Source organism: Ursus arctos, unplaced genomic scaffold (genome assembly GCF_023065955.2).
Source record: "Ursus arctos isolate Adak ecotype North America unplaced genomic scaffold, UrsArc2.0 scaffold_9, whole genome shotgun sequence".
NCBI lineage: Eukaryota > Metazoa > Chordata > Mammalia > Carnivora > Ursidae > Ursus > Ursus arctos.
In genome coordinates this window covers 24,929,486-24,956,935 of record NW_026623111.1, presented here as the reverse complement: position 1 = coordinate 24,956,935, position 27,450 = coordinate 24,929,486, and the positions used below count along the sequence as shown (strand labels likewise).

General features: G+C 35.7%; 1 long non-coding RNA gene across 1 annotated transcript in view; it reads right to left on the bottom strand.

Moving 5' to 3' along the window:
- Positions 1 to 25,629, bottom strand: part of LOC123001560 (uncharacterized) — a 192,321-nt gene extending 166,692 nt beyond the window's left edge. The window contains exons 1-5 of the long non-coding RNA XR_008958381.1: positions 24,921 to 25,629; positions 24,693 to 24,789; positions 7,656 to 7,708; positions 6,980 to 7,152; positions 2,419 to 2,536 (exon numbers count right to left, since the gene is read on the bottom strand). This is a non-coding gene — a long non-coding RNA (uncharacterized LOC123001560). The remainder of the gene's footprint in view (positions 1 to 2,418; positions 2,537 to 6,979; positions 7,153 to 7,655; positions 7,709 to 24,692; positions 24,790 to 24,920) is intronic.
- Positions 25,630 to 27,450: the final 1,821 nt, after the last annotated feature.

Here is a 27,450-nt window from a genome sequence, read left to right as displayed (position 1 = left end):
CTTTTTTTCTTGATGTAGTCACATTACGAGGTACTAGAGGTTAGGACTTTAACAAATGAATTTTGAGGGAACACAATTCAACCCACAGTATATACTAAACAATTACTCATTGTTTATCTGAAATTCATTTAATTGTGTGTCTTGTATTTTGTTAGGCAATCCTACTGGAATCCTAAAGTTGCTCATATAAGCTACCATTTCATATATTTTCATTTACTTTGTATATTTTCAGGATGTATTTTTTTCATAGATGTTTTTAAAAGCCATAGAAGAAATTATTTTATTTGAAATATATATTCCATTCATATTAGTAATAAGAAATTCCTTTGATTTAAAAATGAATGCCTATTAATTTGAAAGCAAATACTTGAGCCAGTATCTTTTTCTCCTTTAAAGGTTAATTACATGTAAACTAGATAAAATAATACCATACTTAATTCACCTTTTGCATGCTTTTCCATTGATTAAAACAAGAGACTCTCTTGGAATACTTTAATATCTAATCACCAAAGAACCCAGTCTAATGGTGTTAGCATCACCTACTTTAATTATCTGAGTTTGTAAAATTGGAAATCTTTGACATTATATTTAAATAATAATATGAACAGAACAAAATTTATGCTAAGAATTGTTTTTCTATCTTTAGTAAATTAATGGCTCCGAAATTACTTTACAATTCTGGTTTGCCTCAATAATCTCAGATAAGGTTCAATTTACTTAGGCATAAAATATAATTCTGGATGCAAGAAATATTAATTTGATCTGAGCTGCAGATGCTAACATTACTTTTTAACCCAGACCTACTTTCTTACAAATAAGATTTCTCATTTATAATTTATTTTATATTTTAAATTCTCATGTATTACAAATGATATTGATATTGATTACATTACAAATGAAATGATATTGATTCCAGCACATTGGAATTTTGTAGTCATTATCCCAAGGCTATATGTTGTCTTCATTCTAGATTTATTATCAATTAAAACTGTTTACAGCCAATCCAAAGTCAGTTATAATAAATGAAAACAAAACAACTGTAAAAAGCATATATTGAAAAAAAAAAGAACTTAGTGTAATAAACAGTTCATCAAACCTAAATTTTTAGCAGCAGTAAAAAGAGCAGGCAGCTTGGAATGGGAACCTGGAGTTCTCTTTTCAATATTGATACTTAATAGGAACATTGGCCAAGACTGACTCTCTTTAGATCTGAGTCCTTCAGTTTTTAAATGGAGATAATAGCTCCCATTATAAGTTGGTTGAAGAACAAGGTGAAATAAAGTATTAAATATTTTAAGACTCTATGGCTGTAGTTATTTACACTACCTCTGGGGAGGAAAAATTCAATTCCATACTGATAGAATTATTTGTTTACAATTTTGTCTAGAATCTTCAATTGAGTCTACAATTTTAATACAATATGAAGATAATTACATTTAATAATGTTATCTCAGGAACTGGTAATTATTGATTATAGGGTTTACCAAGATAAGATTCAATGCTGCGGGTATTTTTGAATGACACATTTAAAACATGTAAATAATCCTTGGGATTTCTGTGTTTTTTATTTTTATCTAAATGTACCTGTCATTTATTTTCCATAGGGGTGCTTCATTTAGTGTCATGCTAGAAAATATGACATTAAGTAAAATTCTTCTTATAAAAGAATGACACACAGAACTAGAGAAGTATAATCATAACAGAAGAAAACTTAATAATGTGCGCCTGTGTACCTTGCATTGATGGAGCTCTTACTATGTATCAGACACTATACTGGGTGTTCTATGTAGTTTTCTCATTAAAGCACCAGAAAATCCAGAAAGTAATTGTTATTTCCCTTAATTTGTTAATAAATAAACAGGCTTTTAGCCAATCCTTTTCTCAAAGACAAAAGCTGGAAGTGGGAGTAAAGGATTTAACTATATTTTCCAAATCACTTACAACAAATAGTGTTAGAGCTAGTAAGTGTAGCTAGTATTTGACACCTTATCTGAAATATATTTTTAATGTTATAAATGTAGTCATTTCCCCCCAAATCTTTGGCAACTTGAGTAGGAAGCAGTTGTGTAAGTGGTACCTAGGATTATTCGCTGGTGATTCATTGACAAGAGGCAAATGTAAGGTAGATTCAGAGTAAACACCAATGATTAGTCTGGAGTAGTTGCACTCTAGATGTTGAAGCTACACAAAAGCGAGTTCTGTAGAGCTATACCCACTTCGCAGATTCTATGTGTTATAAACTCAGGTGTTACAAACCCAGAGATATTTCACTGAAGCCCTTCCAGGGTGTAGGGATATGTTTTCCTTATTTCTATAGCCTAGAAAATGCCTAATTACCATTTGTATTACTCTCTTAGGGCTGCAGTTATAGGATGCTACAGACTAGATGATTTAATAAACATAAATTTATTTTCTTACAGTTCTGGAGACTGTTAAGTCCATGATCAAGGTGCCAGTGTGGCTGATTTCTGGTGAGACCCCTCACGTTGGCTTGCAGATTGCTGCTTCCTTGCTGTGTCCTCACATGGCCTTTCTTCTGTGCACAGGGAGAAAGAGAATTGTCTTTGTTCCTTCTTCCTCTTATAAAGACAGCAGCCCTATCAGATCAGGGGCCCATACTTATGACCTCATTAGTTATGTCCTTAAAGTCCGTATTTCCAAATACAGTCACATAGGGGATTAGAACATTACCATATGAATTTGGGAGGGGTGAAGGACTCAGTTCAGTCTATAACATCATTTTATCGTAATCTCCCATTTTCTAATTAGCATTTATTCATCCCCATTGTTTTACTCTTTAGTAACAGGAGGATAACACTCCCATTGAAAATAACTGGCTCCTTAACAAAAGTTGATGATTTAAGTATGGATAAAGGCATAGGGAGGAGCAAAGGATAATTGCAAGTGCTGTAATGGGGTTTTGGTATACATGAAAATGTTATGAATAGCAATAAATATCAAACTAGAAAGATGAAGAATAACTGTAGCTTTTGGTATAGCATTTGGAGGTTATCTATGGAAAGGGAAAACACTTTTTTGAAATGTCAAAATAGGCGCGGAACATCTGAGTTGATATGTTCTGCTGACAATGAAATAAACTTACATTCTCTTTAACTATTCAGCGGGAGAGGTAACTAATCCTTCATTCAGTAGCTCATTATGCATTGTCATGAAACAGATAATACAATTTCCACAAACCTCTTTTGATTTCATGTCAAACAAATTCTCTCAAAGCCATTTTATAAACAAACAGACAGAAAAAGCAAACCTGAAACCTCAATTTGTGTAATCGATTACTTTGAGCCATCTATTATTCTTCCTCAAAGCAGATGTATATTTGTATCCAATTGAAGAATGTTCCCTAATTGAGGTTTAGATAAATTGCATATTAGGAAAGAAGTTAAGACAGCAGACTTCTTTGGTATTTAAAATAAAAATTAAGAATATATTAAATTATTCCTCATATTGAGAATCAAAAATAATTAAATTAAATTAGGTTAAATTAATTAAAACTTGGTAATTTCTTGCAAAGACATTGACTGTCTAGGTCACTATATAAATATAGTTTTTTTTTTTTCCAAAATGTTTTCTAATAATGCATTCTCTACTTCAGTCATATAAGGTCCTTATCAGTCCTCAATTTTACTTTATAATATTTGTTACTCTACCTGCCTGCAATGTCCTTTCATATGCAGCCAATATCTAGATGGCAAATTCTGACTATTCCTCAAGGTTGAGCTCAAGAGTGTCTCTTCTGTGAAGAGCTTTTGAACCCTCTAACCCTTCATGCTTTGGCACTGCCACTTCTCTTAAGAAATTAAGGCATTCCTTTACTTCTCTATCAATTGTACCATCCTACAGTTAAGACTCATCAAATTCATCTTTATTTCTCTCCTGCCTAGAATAGGTACTAGTCCAAAGTAACAATTTAATATGTGTTTCTGAAAGCACAATTCACCAAACAAGAGTACAGGCTTTTTATCAGAGGGAAATTGCATTTGAATCAGTCTATGCCAGTTTCTGAATTTGTTGTCCTGTGCAAGTTACTTGATGTCTCCAAGTTTTAGTATGACTGTTTGGACAATGGGGGAAATTATAATACTTATATATTGTGTTATTGTGAGGTTATGAATAGATAAATAGAGAAAAAGAGGGATGGAGAGAAAGAGAAAGAAAGAGAATAAGGACAAATATAGCATGACTGGCCAACATGTTCATTGTACTTCTATTGCTGTTATTATTTCTCTAAAAAGAAAACTTCTATCGCTTACTATCCCTTTACTACTCATTACTTCAGTAAAAAATGGAAACTTTAATGGATATATTAATTGTGGCTACATAGTTAAGTCTGTCTCTCATTATGTTTGCTTGCATTTATGTTCTTATGGACCTTATGTTTCAGAAAAGCAAATGATAGGGGCGTCTGGGTGGCCAGTTGTTAGGTGTCTGCCTTTGGCTCAGGGATCGAGCCCTGCATCAGGCTCCTCCACTGGGAGCCTGCTTCTTCCTCTCCCACTCCCCCTGCTTGTGTTCCCTCTCTCGCTGGCTGTCTCTCTCTCTGTCAAATAAATAAATAAAATCTTTAAGAAAAAAAAAAAAAGTAAAGCAAATGATAAAATGAAATACAGCTATGCTTTTCATTAGTTTCACTTAATGCAATTGAATACCAAATTCTTTTCTCTGACGACTTTTGCAAATAAATTAATTTGTATAAGTTGTGAAGCTTTCCAAAGATTTTACAAACATGTATGTGACTTATATTCTCATGTGTGACCTTCAGACTGGAACAGATCTCCCTCTACCATACGTATTTATTACCACAATTGTAATTAATCAATTGTATGATTATCTAGTCAATGTCTACTTTCCCACTAAACTGGAAGTTCTCTAATGGCAGAGAACATACCTATCTTGTTCATTAAAGTTTCCTTGTTACCTCTTAGAGTTCCAGAGACAGTGTTATTCAAAAAATGCTTTGTGAATGAGAATGAAATACTTATAAACAACATTTAGCATATCACCAAGTCTTTCAAAAATATTATTTCATCTGTCATTGCATTTCTCACCATAGAATGGAAAATTCCCTCTAATCCTATATTCAGCTAAAGGATTTACTACTGTAAGGAACAAAGTTTCAATCTCCATGATAGTAAGAAGAGTGAAAGGAAATGATTTTTAAATTTTGATAAAGGATAAGGTAAAGAACCAACTGATCAGCCAAATACTTTTATCAGAGGGAACTGCACTTGAATCAGTCTACCAAAATAGATTACCAACTGATCAGCCAAAAGTCAGTCTTACCTAGTGTAAGAGTGGAATTAGAGATGATAGAAACAGTGGAATGATGAGTTAATTAGAAGAGGCAATGATCTAAGTGCATCTACACCTATCACCATGATGGCTAGACATTTTGTAAGAGATTGTATGATGAATAGTAACTCTAGTAACAACAACAAAAAATTATTCCAATTGACATTTTTTAAAAGATTTTATTTATTTATTTGTCAGAGAGAGAGAGAGAGAGCACAAGCAGGGGGAGCAGCAGGCAGAGGGAGAAGCAGGCTCCTACTGAGCAGGGAGCCCAATGTGGGACTTGATCCCAGGACCCTGGGATCATGACCTGAGCTGAAGGCAGATGCTTAACCGACTGAACCACCCAGGTGTCCCTCCAATTAACTTGCAACAGATTTATTCAAAGATGAAATGAGCTTTCTTATAATCAAGGTGTTCATCTAGGTTGTCCAAAAAACTTTTCTGGAGAGCTCAGGCATCGGTTTCCTTTTAGTCAGAAACTTTTTAATAAAAAGTCTTCTTTTCATTCATGAGAGAGCATAAATATTTCTCAGAAAACTTCTAAACATATAGTAGTGCAATGAAATAAATCTCAATAGCTCTGACTATTCATTTGTGTTAATTAAAGATAATAGGAGTAGCAGCAGATTTTAGAGGCTGGAAAAGCAGAGATTTTAATGCATGTCCTAATAGTGTGCCACTCAGTGAAAAGTTATCAGAATAATGTAAACCCCTCATTAATTTATTAGTGATTAACTGTCTAGAAAACACTGCATTTTGGTATTTTTTATTCGGTTGTTAATTTTAGTATATAAGTTCTGATTATTGTTTTTAAGAAGTCTTATTACACTTATGATTTCATGCAAAGATGATATGCAAAATTCCGTTACTGACGTGTTACCTCAAACATTACCAGAAATGGAGTCAACTACAAAACTTTCAGTCACAAGAAACTTAGAAAAAATAAATATCTCCTAAAATTTTAAAGTCTAGTAGATTTACCTTACTATGAAAAGTCTCTAAATAATTGTAAATTATCTGATAATGAGATTTAGCAAAACAAAATTTTATTAGCATGCTACCCCAAATCCAGCATAATATTAATCTGTAGTAGATGAAATTAAATATCATTGAAATAGAAACAGACATTTTGGAAGGTTTGGTTTTCTGTTTATTTTTTATTCTGTCCAGATTTATATAACTTTTAAATTGTTTTTATTATTTTAGTAGTGGCTAATCCATTTTAGGGGCTTTGTTCCTCTTCTTTTCCTCAAAAGAGCATTGAAGTTTGTTTCAGGAGGCAGTTTAATTACTGGCTAGTCATCTTGAACTTATTTAGGCTTCCTTTATCTTTTGTTAAGGCAGATTTGTGGAAAGACCAAGGTATTTGACATCCTATAATTTGGCAGGACTCAGAATGCAAACTATTTTCCCTATGAATCTGTTCAGTTTTTCTTTTAGACGTCCTTAGAGTGGGTCTTGAGCAAGACTTATTCTAGAGCATAGACATTCCTCCAAAGATTTGGTCTTTCTGGTGTGCCAGCTGGAATTCTTGGTATTAATGAGGTCCCCCAATTCTGACCAGGCCAGAATTCCAACATTTCCAGGAACTTCCTGATCTTTAATACATCTGTCTTATTCTTGACTCTATAGAGACTGCATCCTGGTAAACCTCCTATTGTCTTACCGTGAATCCATGTGTCCCAGTTCATATCCACGTTCTTGCAGAAAACCTCCAATCAGAATCCAACATTGACCTGCTTTCTCTTCTTTAGGACCATGCTCCAAGGAGTCCATCACCAACGCAATCTCTTGGGGCTCTGTCTCTTCTGCATAGCAGGACCTCTGTGGGATACTTCCCTGTGTCACAGCCAGGAAATTAGATAGAGATATGGGGCAAATACAGAGCTCCTAATGTAAATTTCCCCTTTCTTCAATGCCCCCAAACAGTTGTCTCATACATTTTGTTCAATGTAACAATTTTTAATGGCAGGGTACTTATCAGTAGAGAACCCATCACACTTGACTGCTAGTAATTTTTTTTTTTTTTTTTTTTTTTTTTTTTTTATTTATGTGACAGAGAGACAGCCAGAGAGAGAGGGAACACAGCAGGGGGAGTGGGAGAGGAAGAAGCAGGCTCACAGCAGAGGAGCCCGATGTGGGACTCGATCCCGGTACGCCAGGATCACGCCCTGAGCCGAAGGCAGACGCTTTAACGACTGCGCTACCCAGGCGCCCCTAACTGCTAGTAATTTTTAATATTGTTTTTTAGGACCATTTTCTGGACTGAGTGAACTTATGAAGCCAAAGTGTGTACAACACAGCCTCATCTTAACATATGTAGATAAATTAGCATAACTCACAATTGAAGTCAGTCCCTTTCCTCAAGGTCAATTCCCATGACTCATCAAATTTTCTGAAATCCAAATATACCAAATTAGTAACTCTCAGAAGGCTAAAGCATACTGTAATCCTCATATCTTTTAGTCACATTTGATTTCTAAAAAGTGCCACCTAATCTATTTTCTTCTATATAAAATAATCACACATTTATATTTCAATTGGTATTTGTTGGTATTAAAATAATTAAATGATAATTCAATTTAAGCATTAAATTTAATTGAACTGTAATTAGTTCTGTTTAGTATAACCATGCAATTCAACATAATTATTTTGCCCTGAGAATTTTCCTCCCTTCACTCAAACTACTTAAATATAATAAAAAGAAGGATATGACTCACATCTGCCATAATGTGGAAGAATTAGCCAAGTGGCAAGTTTCAAAAAGGGGTTGGAATAGGGTAGTGATAGTTACTTCCTAATGACACATGTGGGCAGCTGAATTCCTGGATAACTTTCTACCAAGTATACCAACTAGCCAATTTATTATGTCCATAATAAATATGGACATATTTAATTTAATTTAAATACAAGCATGAGTCATATTGGGTCAGGACAGGAAACTCCAAGGAGCAGCTGATTACAAAGGGTTGGAACCATGAAGGATATATCAGATAATTATAGCCATCATATCACACAAATAAAAATAAAATGATCTATTGTGCAAAATCATGCTTATCCCATAGCTCCTTCTGGTCATCAAGGGGAACATTCCCTTAATATGGAAGGGCTGGTATTTGAGCCATAATATGGATCAGTTCATGTTGTCTATTCATATATCTATTCAGAAAATATTTTGGATAACCCACAGTTTTAGACAGAGCATTTCCTGGGGAAGCTAGCTTAATGAGACATAATTCCTGTCTCTGCTGGCAGGAAGTATAGCCTGGATAAGAGCATAGGCAGTGAAGCCAAAATCCTGTGGAGTTGGGAAAGTTAGAGAGTAGATCTCAGAGAAAGTAGCACTGTAGCCATGGATGAAATATTTTAGAAACACATTAGGAAACCACAATTCCTTCAATACTTCATGTGTTGAGGTTGTGAAGATCAGAAGTAAATTGATTATGTGTTTTCCTACCAGACGGTTTGTAAAAAGAAAAGAGATTTATGAAAGAAAATATTATAGTTTTTGGCTAGTGTTGGAGAGGAAGTTTCTTTTTTTTTTTTTTTTCTCTACCCTTCTTGGTTCTTTGGCCTAATAATCAAATTAACATAAAAAAGATTAACACAAGAAAAACAAATATAATTACATATATGAACCTCAAATACATGAAAGGTTCAAAGAAAGAAAGGTAAAATGAGGTAGATATGCCATCCTAAACTAAGAAATGGGTAACAGACCTGGGTTTTCAAAGGGGATGGTTTGAATTCACATGACAATAAGAAGAAGAGCAGATGTTTTGTAATTAGATGTTTGCCCTGCCATACAAATGGGTCACTCAGATAAATTTTATCTCTGGTAATAACACATATTGGGGGGGATTAGAATTTCTTTTTTTAAGTAGTTAAGGGAGGGGCAAAAATCTCTCTTGCGCCCACAGGGTCTCAATTGCCTTTAGCTCAAATAGTTCACATGCCAAAATGGCACATTTTGGGGAGACTTGCTCTGATTTCCTTTACTAAATTGTGTTTATTTTGGAATTATAAAATATATTATACTGTAACAGAATCCAGTTTTCAGAACAACTGGTTGCTTGGGGCTGGGCTGGGAAACAGGGAGAGGTAAAAGGGCAAGGACAGAGTAACTTACATAAAGATAACATAATATATATACTTTTAACCTTTAACTTTATGGAGTAAATTGTGTACCATTCCCTAAAGTTCAAAACAATCATTAAAAAAAAAGATACATGCTATAATAATTCAATTTAGATAAACACATATTTATATTATCATAACTGCAGTTTCTAGAAATAATGAAAATCTGATTAATTAAATGGCAAGCTAATTAATTTAGTAGATAACAAGGTAATAAGATTTTTCAGAGAAGAAGTTTGATGCACAATGTGAAACTTCATATTTCTAAAATAATCAAATTAGATACTCATGAAGTTTACTTCTTGGGCAACCAAGTTCACGTCTTATCAGTAAACATCCTGATGGGATCTTCAGCAAACTAAGAAAAACTCACAGGCAATTTCTTATTACTAAAGGATGTTTTACTTGGAATAATAAGACAGTGTAAAGAAATCCTGCTTTAAAAAACAATGAACTCCCAAAGTAATAAGGAATGTGTGAATATGTACTATGGATTATTATATATGAGTCAAAATTCTTACTGGATAACTTTGGGGTCAGTTTTGTAAAAAATAATAATAATAATAAATTCAGTCTTTGATATCTGGGAAGATGAAGAAAGAGAGGGAGAGAGAAAGGAAGGTAGGAGACAAAGGAGGGAAGGAAGGGAGCAGGGGAGGGGAAAAGAGAGCCAAATATAACAACAGAACAAAAATAAAAAGAAACAGCAGTGTAGCTTATTTCAGGATTTAAAACCATCTTAAATGCTCTTTTATCCTTTAGAATACAAGGCATTTAGAAATGTAGATGGTCTATGATCAATGGAACTTGATATATTCTGGGTCTCATAGGGCTAAGTCTAATCCAAGGGAATATATAACACAATTTCACTGTTTCAGTTTTAACTTGAGAATTAGTTTTTCTACTCAAAGAAAGTTATATGTAATCGCAGAGACATGAAATGTCCAGTGTAAGCAATAAAGACTCCTTCCTTCCTTCCTTCCTTCCTTCCTTCCTTCCTTCCTTCCCTTTCTTTCTTTTTCTTTCTTTCTTTCTTTCTTTCTTTCTTTCTTTCTTTCTTTCTTTCTTTCTTTCTTTCTTTCTTTCTCTTTCCTTTTTCTTTTTTCTTTTCTTTTCTTTCTTTTTTTAAGATTTTACTTATTTATTTGTCTGAGTGAGAGAGCACACAAGTGGGGGAGGCGGGAGGGCAGGCAGTGTCTGGAGAAGCAGGCTCCCTGCTGAGCAAGGAGCCTCATGGCCTGATGCTGGACTCGAGCCTAGGACCCTGAGATCACGACCTGAGCTGAAGGCAGATGCTTAACTGACTGAGCCACCCAGGAATCCCTGTTTCTTTCTTTAAATTTAGAATGACAGTGTTAGAAATAATATCCATACCAGTTGAAAAGAGTAAAAGAAAGACACTTTTGTGTTTATATTTACTAAACTTGTTCTTTTTTTTTTTTTTTAAATAAAGACTTATTTATTTTGAGAGAGAGACAGAGAGCATAAGAAGTGGGAAGGAGCAGGGAGAGGGAGAGAGAATCTCAAGCCGACTCCACGCTGAGCACAGAGCCTGACTCAAGAGCTCCATTTCATAACCCCAGGATCACAATCTGAGCTGAAATCAAGAGTCAGAGGCTTAACTGACTGAGCCACCCAGACGTCCCTAAACTTTGTTCTTAATTATATATCATTTGTTAATAAGTTTAAAGTAATATTGTTAAAAATTAAGCTTCCTTGTTGTATGTCAGAACTTTATCAAATTCCATGTATAAAATTTGCACAGTTTTTAATATATTAATTATACCTCAATAAGGCAGTAAAAACATAGTAATTTAAACTTAGCTGTTTCAATAAAAACACTACACTATTGCAAAGAAATCACTGATTGGGAAAGCATGCAAATCTGCTTCTCAGTTTAACATGGCTCAAAGGGGAAGAAAGTAGTTTGGACCATGAGGCCATCACCAAACCTTGTTCTTGGTCCTGTCAATGAAGGCAAAGTCTTCAAAAGAAATAAACACCTCCCTCAGTGCAGATGTTAAAAACTCTGCAAAAATAAGTGATGTCAGTCATCAAACAGGCAGGACAATGAAAGTCAAATCTGGTTTGTGAGTTTGTCCACTTAATGCTCTTGCGAAATTAAAGGACTTACATCTCATATAAAGTCCAATAACATTTTAGAAGCATTTTTGTAACTTTCCAGGTGAGAAAAAATATTTTAAATACTCAAGGACAAGTAGCTATGATCATCTTTTAGGATCATTAACTTTTTCTTCCTATAGAGTTAAATGTACTTTATCCTTTCTCAATGCATCCTTAATGCTACTACCAAAGAAAGAAATTTGATGATAAATAAGCTCCAGGCTAAGAATTTGACACTATCATTTAATGTTTTGCTTGAATTGAAGCACTCCTAACTATTCACATAGTAAATCTTTATCCTTTACAGAACAGTTCAAGTTTAATCCTTATTCCGTTTTTGGTGGATTTTAAAGCATTCCATGAATGCTTTGGGAGATTTTGCATGTTTATTATGGTGTTTTAATAATTTGAAACAAATCATTTATTTTCTATTTCAGTTCACATATTTTGAATATTTTCCAGTATTAATAATCACACACAAATACACATAAGCAGAAAAAGATTCATTGGAAAGAGTATTGAATAGACATATAGTATATTACAATTATGCACTGCATATATCAAACCTACACGTATATGAACATACACAAGCAGAAAAAGATAAACTGAAAAGAGTAAAATATATAATATTATGTATATATGGCCATATATATGTGTGGCTCATACATATATAAACATACCTATATATTACTTCAAATATAATATATATTATATATATGCTGTGTATTTACATGTTATTATATTATAAATATATATTAAATGTTTTGGATGTTCAGCTCTGCTTCAAGTAACATCTTCTGCTAATTTTCCATCAAAGTGGAAATGAAATAAATCATAGATTTTTTTTTTTAAATTTTATTTATTTATTCGACAGAGACAGAGACAGCCAGCGAGAGAGGGAACATAAGCAGGTGGAGTGGGAGAGGAAGAAGCAGGCTCATAGCGGAGGAGCCTGATGTGGGGCTCGATCCCATAACGCTGGGATCACGCCCTGAGCCGAAGGTAGACGTGTGCCACCCAGGCGTCCCTAGATTTTATATTTTTATATTAGGATATCATTTTCATATATTCATTCAATCTGAAATTTGAAATATTCCATTTAGAAAAGAATGTGCTAGAATGTGTATTTTCCCCATCTACAGTAGAGACAGGTATAATAAAAATAAGAATAAATGGCCTGAATGATCACAATACATGTATGTGAATCATATTTTTTTCATTTCTTTTAAAATTTCATCTTGTCTTCAGTTTTATTTTTCCTTAAGATGTGCCTACTTTCTACTTCTTCCTTCACTGTCTTGCAATATACTATATAGGAAATAGAGCATCACAAATATTGAATCATTAGTTGTATACCTGAAACCAGTATGTTATAGGTCAATTATATCTCAATTAAAAAGAAATAAAACACCAATATTTTTTCAAATGACCATGGCTATTCTCATGATAATGCCTGAATACACACAGCACTGGCATATACTGTTTTTGTGTATTTTCCCTAGTATCAACACAGGCACATAATAACAGATGAAGCATCATTAATGGAATTGTATTGGCAAATATGGTAGCTAGGAATAATAACAGCTTGACATAAATGCTTGCACCTAATTCCTAAAATGTGTGAATACATTTTGTTACATGGCAAGTAATTGAGGTAGTGGATGGAATTAAGTTGGCTCATTAGCTAACTTTGAGATGGGAAGGGCTTCCTGGATTATCCAAGTGGGCTCAGTGTAATCACAAATGGCCTTATAAGTAAATGGGGGTGCAGGGAGTCAATGAGGCCTCCGTCTGGAAGCTAAAAAGCCAAGACAGACTTTCCCCTAGAGTTTCCAGAAAAGAATGTAGCCCTGTTGAAATCTGTCAGCCCAGTGATGCTCATTTTGGACTTGTGACTTCCAGAACCGTAAGATAATAAATGTCTATTGTTTTATCTCACTAAGTTTGCGGTAATTTGGTACAACAGAAATACACAACTAATATAATAGGTATTACTCTATCGTGTAGCCTCAAAATTTTCTCCTGCTTGGGAGTAAAACTGGAAAATCATAAGCCTTATGAAAGAGTGGGAGTTTTCATCACATATTTATGTGAACAATGCCTAGCAAGACATTAGATGATGAAAAATGGTGAATTCATTAAGATTTTACTTTATCAGAAGTTTGCCCCAGACTTTGTTTGGAAAAATGATGATTTAACAGTAGTTTCTTTTAAGATGTAATTAATTAACAGTAAAGTAAATGATAAACTTGCCATAAGGAGCCGAATTTGGGGCAGAGTCATCCAAAGGAATAATTGTGTTATTTCCAGAACAGATAACATGCCTACATTTTGTTTTAAATATATCACAAAGGGAACCATGTTCCATGTCCTTGTTTTTTACTCCAGCTCTTTAAGTTAACAGCACAATGTGCACAAATTTATATTTCTCTGTTTGCGGGTGTTTGTTCTTAAGTTGTAGAAAATATTTCCACAGATTTCTTTTCCTAGCTTCCAGGTGTGATTTCCTTGCCCATCATCTAATGAGGGATTAGATGGCAAGAGAGGAGGGGTGAATACATAAATTCTTCTTAGCATTCACTGTCACAGTACACTGTAGTGCAAATAGCAAAGTGCTTAATAAACACTTGATTGAAAGATTTAAATTTGTTTAATTTTCTTGGGAGTAAATGCGGTAGAGTTTTTTATATTTTATTTTTCAATGTCCTTAATTGTTTGGTATAACTTCCTAATAAACTGGTAGGCTAGTAAATCTGGCAGGTGTTGAGGGGAGCTTATTTATTTATTTATAAAATTTTTGGGGGGGAGCTTTATTTTAACAGAAAATTTTTAATGTAGTATGAATATAGCTAAATGCGTAACTCTTAAAAGTGTAAACTAATTGTTAGAAACTGAAACACATGTGTAACCACAACACAGCTTAAGATACAGAACCTGGGTGCCTGGGTGGCATTGAAGGTGTTATCACTAGAACTTGCTCAATGGTGATATCAATAGAGATGTTAAAAGCATTTAAGTGCCCTGGTTATCTCTCTATAAAAGGCCAACCCTAAAGGCCCTCAGTGGCAACCCTGTCCGGATCCTTCTCACTCCTGAGAGATTTTTCTGTATCCTGCTTAATAAGCCTCTATTGCTTTACTCACTCTCCTTTGTCCATAAGATTCGTTCCTTGTTTGACTCAGTGAGACAAGAACCTAACTCTCCCGCTTTACTACCAACTGAGCCAGCCAGGCAACCCTAAACTCCAGTATATCTTAAACATAGAAAATTATAAAGTAGTACTGGTAACTTCAATTAAGCATGATGGATTACAACTAATTTTATCTATATTCCCTCCAAAAAACAAAAGGAGAATTTAACAAAAATTTAAAATTATAGGGAATAACAAAAATAGAAAAGGCCAATCAAGCAATCAGATGTTTACACATTCTTGAGATAACAAAGGTAAAGAACATTGAGGGTCTTATCGATAGGAAAATAAAAGCTACCAAAGGGCCTTATATTAATGACATTAAAAAAGTAAGAGCCGTTGTGCCCCGTTATACTGAAAAGTTGTAGGGAGGGGTCAATCAGTTGCCTGAAAAGGCAAAGATGAGGAGTGAGGCCAAAAGCAAGATTATTTTGATCTGATAAGCTCACAAATCCTCTTTCATGCAGTAGAGACAATATCTACTTCCCACATGCCCATCAGGAGAAGGTATGTTTCCTCTATGAAATTAAACTGAGTTTACTATATACCAAGATACAAGGCAACAGGGAGAATGGCTAAGAGGAACCATACCAGAGACAGAGACAAAGGATGGACATATATTTTCTGTAAAGGACCAGTTCAAGTGATTTATGTTGCAACCAGTTGCCTGTGCAATTGTAGCATGAAGGAAGTCATAGGCAAAATGTAAACTGAGTAAGGGACAGGTGGGGCTAGGTATGGAGAGATAGATAGGGGGCTATGTGATCAGGCTCACAGAAATCCTAAAAATGTGGATATGGGAAACCAGAGATAAGGGGACAAATCAGACCACCCTACCCTAGGGTATGGGGTAGAGGACCACCACCCTGCCCTAGGCATGTGGGGTGGAGGACAAGAACCTAGCTCTCCTGCTTCAAAATGAATGAACATTGCTGTGTTAATAAAATTTTATTTATAATAACAGTCTAGATTAGGCCCTTAGGCAATAGTTTGCTGACATCTGAGTGAAGAATATATACTTAAGAATAAGATCATTAGTAATCCTTCTCAATTTGGCAACAAAGTACATATTAATCAAGCATTAATATATATTATTCAAGATAAGACTCAAAAATTTCTCTCTGAAGATGATGAAGGATAGTTGAAAGACAGCAGGCAGGGACAAGGGGCCCCTACCCTAAGAGGAAATCAGCCTTTAAAGCATTTTACACCACCCTGGAAAGAGGCCTCCACTATTTCCCATGTGATAGGTAGGTGACAAAAACCCAATTGGGTGACAGGTGCAGAAAGGGCTAATCAAATTAAAACAGCCTGCCAAAAAGCCGATAAAAACACCTAGACTTCACAAACTCCAACGACAACCATCTCAGGTCCCCTCCTTCAGGGGAGATTTGTACTACAAGCTTCACAATCACTCAGTAAACCTCACTTTGCTGCCCACTATTCTTTCTCAGGTCTACCTCTTCATTCTTCGAAGAGACGTGATCAAGAACCAAGGGGACTAAAGAAGAAATCCTGTAACAAAGATACTGATTATCCAAGGGAGAACTACTTATAACTGCTGCTTAGGAGACATCAGACAAACCTTTCTATCCCCACCTGATCAATCTAAAGTGAAGTTTACCATGAAAATGTGCGTGTAGAGCCTCTGGTAAGCTTTTTGGTACATCATTTTAAAGTATTAATGGAAAAAAAAACTAATCAGATATTTGAGAAATGTCTAACATGAAAACAAGAATATGGAATTTAGAGGTAAAAAAGATACAGTAAGCAGAAATTTGAAACTGTATTAGATATTAATATTTATTATTAATGTCCTCTGAAATAGAAGTGAAGAATTACATTCATGAAACAGGATGATACACAATTGAAATCATTCATCCTTTTATTCAGCAAATGTTTGATATCTACCACATACAAGACTCACTTTAGGTATTTGATACATAGCCATAAAATGTAAAAATCCCTGTCTTCATAAAGCTGCCAATTTAATAAAGGGGGAGAAAAACTTATGAATACCATAGCAAATGTAACAAAAGAATATAACAAATGCTATGAAGAAAATAGGCCATATGTAAGTCAAATCAGGAGTTCTTAGAATTGCAGTCTTCAACAGCATGGTCAGGTAAGGTCATTGGTAAGGTAATGTTTGAGCAGTGGCTGAGTTAGCTGTTAGCCAGCTGTTAAGTCAGCTGTTAGCTGACAAGCCTTTTGTGTATCTTGAAAGACCAATCTTGGCAAAGGAAGCAGCCGATACCACTGAACAAAAATCAGGTCAATGTGGCTGAAGGGGAGTGGGTGAAGACAGGATAGGAGATGATGATGTAGAGGAGGCAGTGGGCCAAATAAAAGAATTTTCTAGATCAGAGATTCTCGCAGCATGAGCCACAGACCCTTGAAGTTTTCCGAGACCATGTATGGAGGTCTGTGAGATCAAAAATATTCTCACAATCGTAAGATATTTTTGCCATTTTTAGTTTTGATGCTTACACTGATGGTGCAATGTGCTGGGGGGTCACACAGCTGGTGTTTAGTACTATGGAGGAAGTGCACAGAACTGCATTAGTGGTTATCGTACGCTTGGCCACCTTGCACTCACATTCCGGGAAATAAACGGCCATTTTACCTAAGGCTGTTCTTGATGAAGCAGTAAAAATTATTAATTTGATTAAATCTCAACCCTTTTCATATCATCTTTTCAAACGCCTTTTTCATATTTGTGTGTGACAAAATAAAAAGTAGACATAAAGCAATTCCGTTGTAATGAAAGCCACAAGATTTGCCTTCTGAGTTGAGCTAGCTGCTTTTATTATCAAACACCATTCATTTTATGTAAAAGAGCAACAACCAAAGTATGTGTTTTCAGACTTAAGGAAGATAATTTCTCAAAAATAAGCTGGTAAATTAAATGACAACAATTACAGTATTTGTCACTAATGGCAAAATTTGGATTTTCAAAAAAAATGCATTTTGAAGAGCTTGTATCACCTACCACAGCCATGACTGCTTCCTAATACTTAAAGGCTTTTTGATACAAGTAGTAATATTAATGAATTTGATATTTTGATAATGTATAATGTAATGTGTCAATATTCTAGGAGCTATGCATAAATAAGAACTAATGTTGAACATTGCATATTAGAAAACCTATATTCAAAACGAAAGAAAAATCAATTAATTTTAATGTAACTAAGCACAAGTTTTCATTGACATGGTTCCAGATTCTATACCGTAACTCACCTTTACCGAGTGTCACTTGACAGGATTTAGTGTGGTATTAGAGAAAATTATTCACAAACATTAAAATACTCTCTCCTTTTCCAAGGAAGGATGTCTGTATGAAACCGGATTTTCTTCATATACTTCAACCAAACAAAATGTCACAGCAAAGTGAATACAAAAGCAGATATGTGAATCTTGCTGTCATTTATTAAATCAGACACTTAAGAGATTTGCAAAACTATAAAACAATGCTTCTCTTAATATTTCGATATTTGGGAAAATGGTTATTCATCATAATATGTTATTTGTTTCATTTAAGAGGTTTATCATTGCTATTTTAAGTGCCTATTTTAAAAATTTCATCAGTTTTTATCTAATACAGTGATATTGAGAGATAGAACCCAAAAGTTCATTGGGGTTCTCCAGAGTTATTAATAAGGGTGTCTTGAGGCTAAATATCTTCCTCTATCATTTTACAACATGTGAGATCTTTGTTTTTTACTCCTTTTCTTCATTCAGCAGGAGTCCAGACTAAGCCCTATTTATTCAGTGCCAAGCAATACTTTCTTTTATGAAGGGATTTCTTTCCCATTGACCAGCTTAGAAATTGGCAACATCTACCCTAATGGTTAATGTAACCTTTGGCCAGATCCCAAAAGACAATGCTCATGGAGGAAATATCTTGAAAACCATTTTAAGGACAATATTTAAAATCCTGAAGCCAATTATAAGATTGAAACTTGTATTTACTGTTACTGCTTTGGCTTTGAGCATCAATACCAAGAGAGAGGGGAGCATTTCCTCTTGCCAATGGAAATCATTAATAGTTTTGGAAAGAATTTAGAAGACATCTGAGAATTGAACAATATCATAGATTTCATACTTTCAACATGTTTGGCAATAATTATAGCTTTTTTTTTAAAATTTCATAACGATGGAGTTTCTGTTCCCCATCCCCATGTCTCTTTCACTTTTCTGCCCTAGCCAAGGGCTATCTTTACAATAGCAAACTCAATTGATCCTTCCTTTTGGTCAATATAACCATGTATAGTACTTGTTTCAGAAATTTGGATGAAATCTGATGTACACTAATCTGTATACTAACCTGAGACAGTTTATTAGAGTCCTTCATCAGTTTTCAATAGAATTGTTTGCTGACTACATAAACTTAGAGCAGGGTTGCTGCTTTATAACCTCACATAGTACTCAGCACTATTCTCTCTCAGCATTTAGCATGCTGTCCTTTTTTTAAAGAAACTGGTCCATATTCCAACTTGACTAACTTCTATACAAGTGGAAGTCATGTCTAACCTTGTTCATCATTATATCCCCAGTACTTAACTAGCCTTGGGGACTCATTTTAGTATGATAGAGGGGATTTTAACCTGTGTTGTTTGTTTTAAAGTCCCACATTTCAATGGTATAGTGGTTTTCATTGCCTCGGAGGAAAAAATGTAAATAATAAAAAAAAAAGTCTCACTCAGCTCTGTTTTGTAAACGTATATATTTTAAATTATTGTGGAACAGTAATGTGCAATCCAATGTGCTTTTGATTCTCAAAAGCTAAGCAATGGAGAGAGAAGAACATTTTTTTTTTCTAAAATAGAATTCTAAATATCAGGATGTCCTTATCATGAGCTAAACTTGGGAAACTAAAGAGCTAGAGTTTATATCCATGAACTACTGGGTCACAAATAATGCAGCAGTTAAATTAGAGCTGTTGTCCTGAAAGCAGGGAAAAGATAAAACTCCTCTGGGATCGGAAGCTTGGAGAGGATTAGTAAAACAGAACATGGAGTTTAGATGCTAGAATAGGCTCTGCTCTCATATCCCCCAACCATGGTTAGGGCCAAAACCTAGGCATGGCAGTGGAGATGACCTCTCTTGAAGTCAACTGTTAGGTCTGGGATCTGAAAGAATAGGGGACTTTCGGGCCACCCATCCTCTGGAACTCTGGAAATGGATAAATAAATGCAGAATGCCCGTAGGCCAACATGGCTGCAGTAAAGTAGAAATGGTGAAGTGGCCTGTTTAGTCAATGACAGTCTGATATAGACTCCCAAATCTCCCTAAGCTTGTATGAGACTTGGATAATATCCAGAAATTTCTAGGATACAAGTCTCTGAGAGAAATACTAACCCAGCTGCCATGAAATTGTTGTGAGGATTATGGATTCCATGGCAGGAGCTGCAAAAGCCATAAGGAGCCGAATTTGGGGCAGAGTCATCCAAAGGAATAATTGTGTTATTTCCAGAACAGATAACATGCTTTGCCTGTTCCATAAGATTGGATAAAATACTAACCAGGACTGTTCATGAAGAAGACAAAAGCCAATTCTCAAAACAGGTAGAAAAAGCTAGCCCTTAGTAGAGGCCAGTGAGGACAAAAAAAAGCATTCTTCTCGATTCTGGGACTATGGAGAGTGGTATACTGGCACCTGCTCAAACCAGCTCATTTAGAGCTGACTGTGGGTTATTTTCTTCCAACTCCACATTCACTGATGTCAGGTTGGAAACTTGAAATTGGCCAACCATGACTGCACTTGTACCACGAGCTTGGAAACTTTACAAATGGGTGCCTTTCCCCCATCCCCCTCCAGAGCACATTGACCGGCACACCACAGAGGATATGTAAGCCTACTCTGTATTTAGATTACCCTGGGAAGAAAGAAAACAGTACAGTAAAAATCATCAGACATCACCTTGAATTGGCAAGAATCGATGTCCAGTTCTGCAAAAAATGACTCCTAAGAGCTAAATCAACTTCAGCTATACAGAAAAATAAAAACAATGCTTTATTTTTGTCAGTTTAGACTGTAAAATTGTGAAAACAATAAATCTGTTAGTTGAATGAATAAATAATCTGATGTTATCCTAAATATTAACCTATCAGAATTCAAGGCAAATATGATACCCTATTACTATTCAATTCACCCTTAACCATGTCTGTTTTCCCTACTGAGAAAGCTTTCTGCAGCAGAGATACTTTTGTTTTAAACATGTTGAGTTAGCCATCCAGAGAGTGAAAGGCAGCCTTCCCGATGGTTTTGTTAATGCATGGCTTGTTGCCCGTTGTACTGAACTACTTACTGTGCTTCCAAAGATATCCATACTGTCAGTGCCATCACAGGATTTTTTTTTAATTCAATTTATAAATTGGTGCCAAAGTAGCTTACACATTGGCATCAATTACTAGCTTCTTATAGTGGTTTTTAGGGGAAAACAACATCAAAGCCTTTGGTAAAGTCTGGAGTTTCGTAGATGTAATTTTGCCCTGGTATCTGCCGTGTGTATCTGTTTTCCCTGGACTGTCAGCAAGCAACTTGAGGTAGTCTCAGAAACCTACAGGGAGGGGACTTTCTTAGTTTGGGGTTGGCCAGTCCCCAAGAAATGCTCTCTGCTTACCAATCCACCTGTCAGCTTGTGCTAAGCATCATTTTTCTGAAAGGCCTTTTCTGGTTTACGCAGTCTAAGGAGTATATTTTTTAAAAAAACAGCAATATTTTCCATCAAAACATTTATAACTTTGCATTTATTTTGTGTGATTAATTAATAACCACAGACCATAGGATCAATGAGAGTCTGATCTTGTTAGCTTTTCCTAATTATTGTTATATCACTAGAACACTGCGTAGCTTGTAGTGAATACGAATATGCATTTGTGGCATAAATAAATGGTAATTAGAAAAAAATATTTGCAATGATTAATATTTTTATAAATTTCCAAAGAAATCTTACAAATAAGAGTCAAACAACTAGTAGGAAAATATAATTCAAACTGGTAAGAAAGAAATAGAAATGAGAAACAAAGAAACGTTGAGGATCACTATTACTCAACAAATCTGGAATTAAACCAGCATTTTAATAAGCAAAAATAAGTACTAAGTGGTAGTGAGGTTTTGATAAGCAGATACTCAAATTCCCAAATGGAAGGAATAGGACTTTCTGTACATATTCTGGTAGATAACTAACTGGTCAGCATCAATAAGAATGCATACTTTTCTCCAACAATTCCATTTTGTTCAATTGTCTTCAGGAAATATATACAAAGATGGACAAAACAAAATGTTCACTAAAACATTATAATGGAAATTAAACATTTAAAAACACAGGATTAGCATAATATTTTAGTTATGAAGAAAGTATTAGGTAACAAAAATGCAGTACGTATCAATTGATTGACTTAGCAATTTATTGACAATATATTTTAGTGAGATTCAGGGATGAGGAACTTTAAATGTTTTGTTATGTCACATCCCAGAAGGATATGCACAAAAAGGTTTGCAGTGCTTATCTTTGATATTATAAATCTTCAGGTATTTCAATTTTTTTTCTTTGTGGGTTTCTAAATTCCGAGTGTTTTCTACTTTGATATTGCATCGCTTGAATAAATTATTAAGAGAGGATTAAAAGAAGTAGCGGTAAAGCATGAAATAGTTTCTGCAGCCCACTGAAATTGGCTTAAAGATAAATGTTTCAAAAGAGAAGAGTTGGGTTTGAATATTGAAGCAGGGATTTTAAACTTAGAAATTTATGGATAGGAGCTTAATACTTTCACATCAAAGCTGTTATTTTCAAATCTAACTTTCTGATGTATCAGAAATATTATCTTGGTGTATTCTTAAGAAAGAGACATCGTTAGATGGTCAAATGTTTAAGGCCTAAGTTTAAAGTGATCTACTTATGTTATTTTTTTAATTTCAGATAATATAAAGAACAGGTTGTGTTTCCCCCCCACCCCCCACCCTCAGGTGGTAAGTAGCAGCAAATGATTTTGGCTTTCTACAGGTCTGTCTTTTCCCCTTTTTTAACTGTCAGGGCAGAAATATGTTAAGTTCATATAAATGGGGAGCACCTGCTGTGGAAAATATCTCTTTTGACTTAAAAGGAGCATTAAAGCTTCTGTCACTTCACAGTGAAATGATGATCAAAAAAGTAAGTACTTAGATATCTAGGTTACAAAAGTTACAAGTAAGAAAAGTTTGTTTTGCTGTTGTTTTTTTTTGTGTGGGGTAGTGTTTACTTGTGACCAGTAAATCTGTTGTTATTATTCTTAAAATATGATGAAGCAGAAAAACATGGTGGTAATGAACACAGCCTTGGGGTAGGAAGACAGGTGTTCTGGCCCCAACTCCACAACCTGCCAGCTCAGTGACCTTGAACTAGTTGATTACATAATTGGTAAAATGGATAATAACAATACTTATTCACAGGGTCATTGTGGGAATTAAGTAATACATGTAATATTCAGAGTTAATTTTTCATGCATCCCAATGGAGTGACTCAGTAAAGCCTTAGTAATTCCCAATTGTACCTTCCATCTTAAAGGCACCAATACATTGACTATTCTTGTCAGGATAAAGTCAGTTCCTGGGCTTTGACTTATCCTGACTAGCCATCTGACAAAACATGTACATCAAAATTCTTCCTTAAGTCAGCTTCCAAGAAAGTTTCAGGAAATAATTACCCTTTGTTTCCTTAAGAGCACATTTCCAGGACTTCCCATCAGTACACTGTTAGAAAGAATTTGGCTACCTCTTTTCATTTTATTTTTTATTTATTTAATTTTTTTAATAAAGATTTTATTTATTTGACAGACAGCAAGCACAAGCAGGGGGAGCTGTAGAGGGACAGGGAGAAGCAGACCTCCTGCTGAGCTGATGGGGGGGGCGGGAGGGGGGAGCCCGATGTAGGACTCTATCCCAGGACCCTCGGAGACACGTAACTGACTGAGTCACCAGGCCCCATGGCTACCTCTTTTTAACACACAATTTTGTTTTCAACATTTTAAGAAAATGGTTAGCCAAGGTTCTATCAATCTTTAATATTTTAAGTCATGATTGTCTGTTAATGATTGTTAAGTTGCAAAAAGTTTATCCTTCTCTTTAATTCACCATGCACAGCAGTTAAACAGAACATAGCAATAAATTTAGGTTATAGGATTGGTTTTGATGATACAAATACATCTAGAGCGAGGCATCTCAACTTAGAACCCTCAACGTATTGGACTGCCAAATATTTTTGTTGTAAGAGGTTGCCGTGCACATTGTGGAGTGGTTTGCAGCACGCCTGGCTACGGCCGCAATGGACCCACTGGATTTTTTGTTATGGTTTACTAGATTACAGCAGCACCCACTTCCAACCTAAATGACAACCAAAAATGTCTCTAAACATTGTCCAGGGTCCCCTGAGGGGGAAAATAGCCCTTGGTTGTAAATGACTGATCTAGAAAAATTAAAAAGAATTGTATCACAGTAATTAGTATACTCTGCATTTTAAAAAATATTTTGTCACTCACAGTAAGTTTGTCATAATTAAGCAAATTGTCTTGAAGACAGCAGCTCATAAACAGGAATCGACCTATTAAATCTTTATGTAGATAATCAGTTATAAAACGTTGATTTTATAACTAAATACATGGTAAATGCAGAGGCCCCCTTTTAGACAATAGGCTTGAGCAGTGGAAACTTGATCAAGGCAGAAGCGCCCAAAGTGACCCCAACCCCCTGGCTGAATAGAGATGGGACCATCAAGCGACCCACCTCAAAATATCCATAGGCCCTAATTGACCAGTGGGCTACTTACGAGGAGGCACGGGTACCAAAAAAGAGAAAATCCCTTGCAGCAACATACCTCCTCGTCCTCCCCTTTAAAAACAGCCCCCACGCACCGCCTCATTGCAGACAGCCTCTCCTTTGCTGTCTTACCTGTAGTTCCCTTGCCGCGTCTTCAGTCACCTTCTAGCTCCCTGGTTCTGCCCCAGGTGAATTCACGCGCCAAGCTGCCACCTGATCGTCGCCCCATCTGATCGGGAGAGACACCATATTTAGACACCACAGTGAAGAGGGACAGAAAGAAATCTTGTAGTTGTGAGTTTTCAGCAAGACTTCCGTCATGAATCTTTTTTTTTTTTTTTTTTTTTTTTTGGTCTTTACCTTGATATGTGGCTGTTACACAAAACCGTCACCAGCTAGACCTGACCTTTACTGCCCAACTCCTACTCAGGGACCTTTGTCCCCTGTTTATCCTTAAGAGATAATCTAAAAGTGAAACCGCCCCCGGAGGGATCTGACTGCCCAGACCAGACGTCCAGCCCTCCCAGACCAGTTGGAGCTTAACTCCGGACGTGGATCTGTACAGACTGACAAAGGAGTGACCTCCAGAATGACTGATGACCTTTACCTCATTATAATACTAAATTCTCCACCTAAGGCGGAGACTCAGCCTCATTTACATAACATACAGTGTAAGTGTGTAAGGCGTGTTTAGTTAAGGCGCATGTGCAACCTTGCCCCGCCTCTACAGGGCCGGACAAGGCTTCCCTCTCCAAATAGTCATCCTAACCCTAAATAGTAAGAACCCGTTCACCCTTGCATGGGGAGTCAGGGCGTTGCAAGCCGTTCCCTCTGACCTCCTTATGTGCTACAATTGTTTCTTTGCGTGCAGATCAACCCAGTGCAGTTGCTGACTTACCAAGCAGTGAACTCACATTGTTTCAGTTCCAGAACCAGCTAGAGGGGGCTCCTGGCTGGCTGAGTCACTAGAGCACTGGACTCTTAATCTTAGGGTGGTGAGTGTAAGCCCCATGTTGGGCATGGAGCCTACCAAACAAAACAAAACAAAAACAGCTGTCGGCATATGTCCCAGAAGAAAGGCTGCCCCAAGCGTGGGATTGAGCCAAACCAGAGGCCCTTATGTGCACTGTTTACCAAAGTGCGCTTTAGTTTGCCTTCGACATAAATGAAAAATCCCAATTTCACTTACCATATGAAAGAATGTTGCAGAATTCAGAATGGGAGGATTTAGCATGCCTCTAATAGTTGTTAAATGTTAGCAATTATGTTTGTGGTGGTATATAAAGAATATGGATTTCTGAGTAAGGAATATTTAGGTTAAATCCTTTTGAACACGTACTAGTTGTTAGTATCAGGTATCCGTTTGCAACCGCCTTGGGAGCTTCCCTGGTGAAATCTGAAACTGGCCTGAGGGCAGGGAGAGGCCAGAAGCCGCTTCAATTGGTAGGTGGCCGTGTTAATAAGCAAAGGAATTTACAAACAAGGCTCAGCCTCTGTGGCCACAAGACAGTAGATCTGTGTATCCGCCTGCCAGACCTTAGTTTATAAAGAAGACTTACCTTGGTTCAGTCGCAGAGATGATGCAGATAGTCTTAATACCGTGTGGGTATCTCAAGGTTATGTCCTTAGGGCGGCTTCTAACCAGAAAGGCTAATGGAGTGCACATTCCAAGGAGGGAGTGAGAAGCCTTCCCAGTGTTCCAGCTCACAGGTCAACTGGCAGTCACGTCCTCTTGATGACCTCCCATAACATCAGGCAAGTCTTCAGTTTGTTTAGTTTTTCTGCTTCCAACTTTTTTTTTTTTATCAGTAAAATGGCATAATAATCTACAGGATTATTAGAACTAAATTAAAAAATTCAAAATAGCATAATGAACACATTATTTAATAAATATTTGTTAAGTGAGTAAATAGGTGATGAGAGTGACTCTCACAGGAACCTAGAAGTCTATAAACACAATATAGATTAGTTTTTCCCTAACCTTCTATCCTAAAAAAAAAAAAAAGTTTCAGAAAGGAAAACAGGGAGTTAAAGGAGAAGGGAACCTTTGCTTTAAGATGTAAGAACAGTATTTTAGTGCAGTCAGTATTTTATGTATCATGGAACTTCAAATATCATTCAGAAGAAAGCCACCTATATTCATGTCATGTTCAGAATATTAAACCAATTCCAAGTTGGCAAGGATAAAAATAAAACCTCAGTATGCTTCATCAGTTGCCTCCTAAACACTTCAGTGGACTTAAATTCTGTACGTGTAACACCCTTTAACCACCAGTAGTGTTAATATAAGAACTTTAATTTTCCCACTTCTTATTATGTATTGCGGTATGTACGTTAAGGTCCTCAACATGTTATTTGGAACAGTTTGAATTAAATAAAAATTTTTCTTGTGTGTTGGGGGAAGTGAGTTTGCCTTTTTCAACATAAGCTTGCAGAAGTAATGATTTATTATTCGATATACATTCGGTTACAAGAAAATAAAACTCAGATGGTCTTTGTAGTAGATACTAGAGCTACAGATACACAAAGCACAGAGCGTAACTTCTAGGTGCTATCAGTTTAGTGTAAAGGAGAGAAACAAAAATTGGGACATGCTCTGATAAAAGCTGCAATAGAAGTAAGCAAAGGATCCTATGGAAGGACAAAAATTTATCTTCATGTGTACTTCCTAGTCAGCTAAGAGAAGCTGTTTTTCTGGGGTATGAAATAAGTCATCATTTATTCATAAAACTTTTGAAAGCATTTGAGGTGAAAGCCACGCAGAACGTCAACCAAAGTTTTCAAAATGAAGATTTTAAACACCTCATATCCAGGTCAAAACTCCAGATCCATTAAATCATAATTTCTGAGATTAGAATTAGGAAACAGGAATTAAAACTCCTCAAATGAT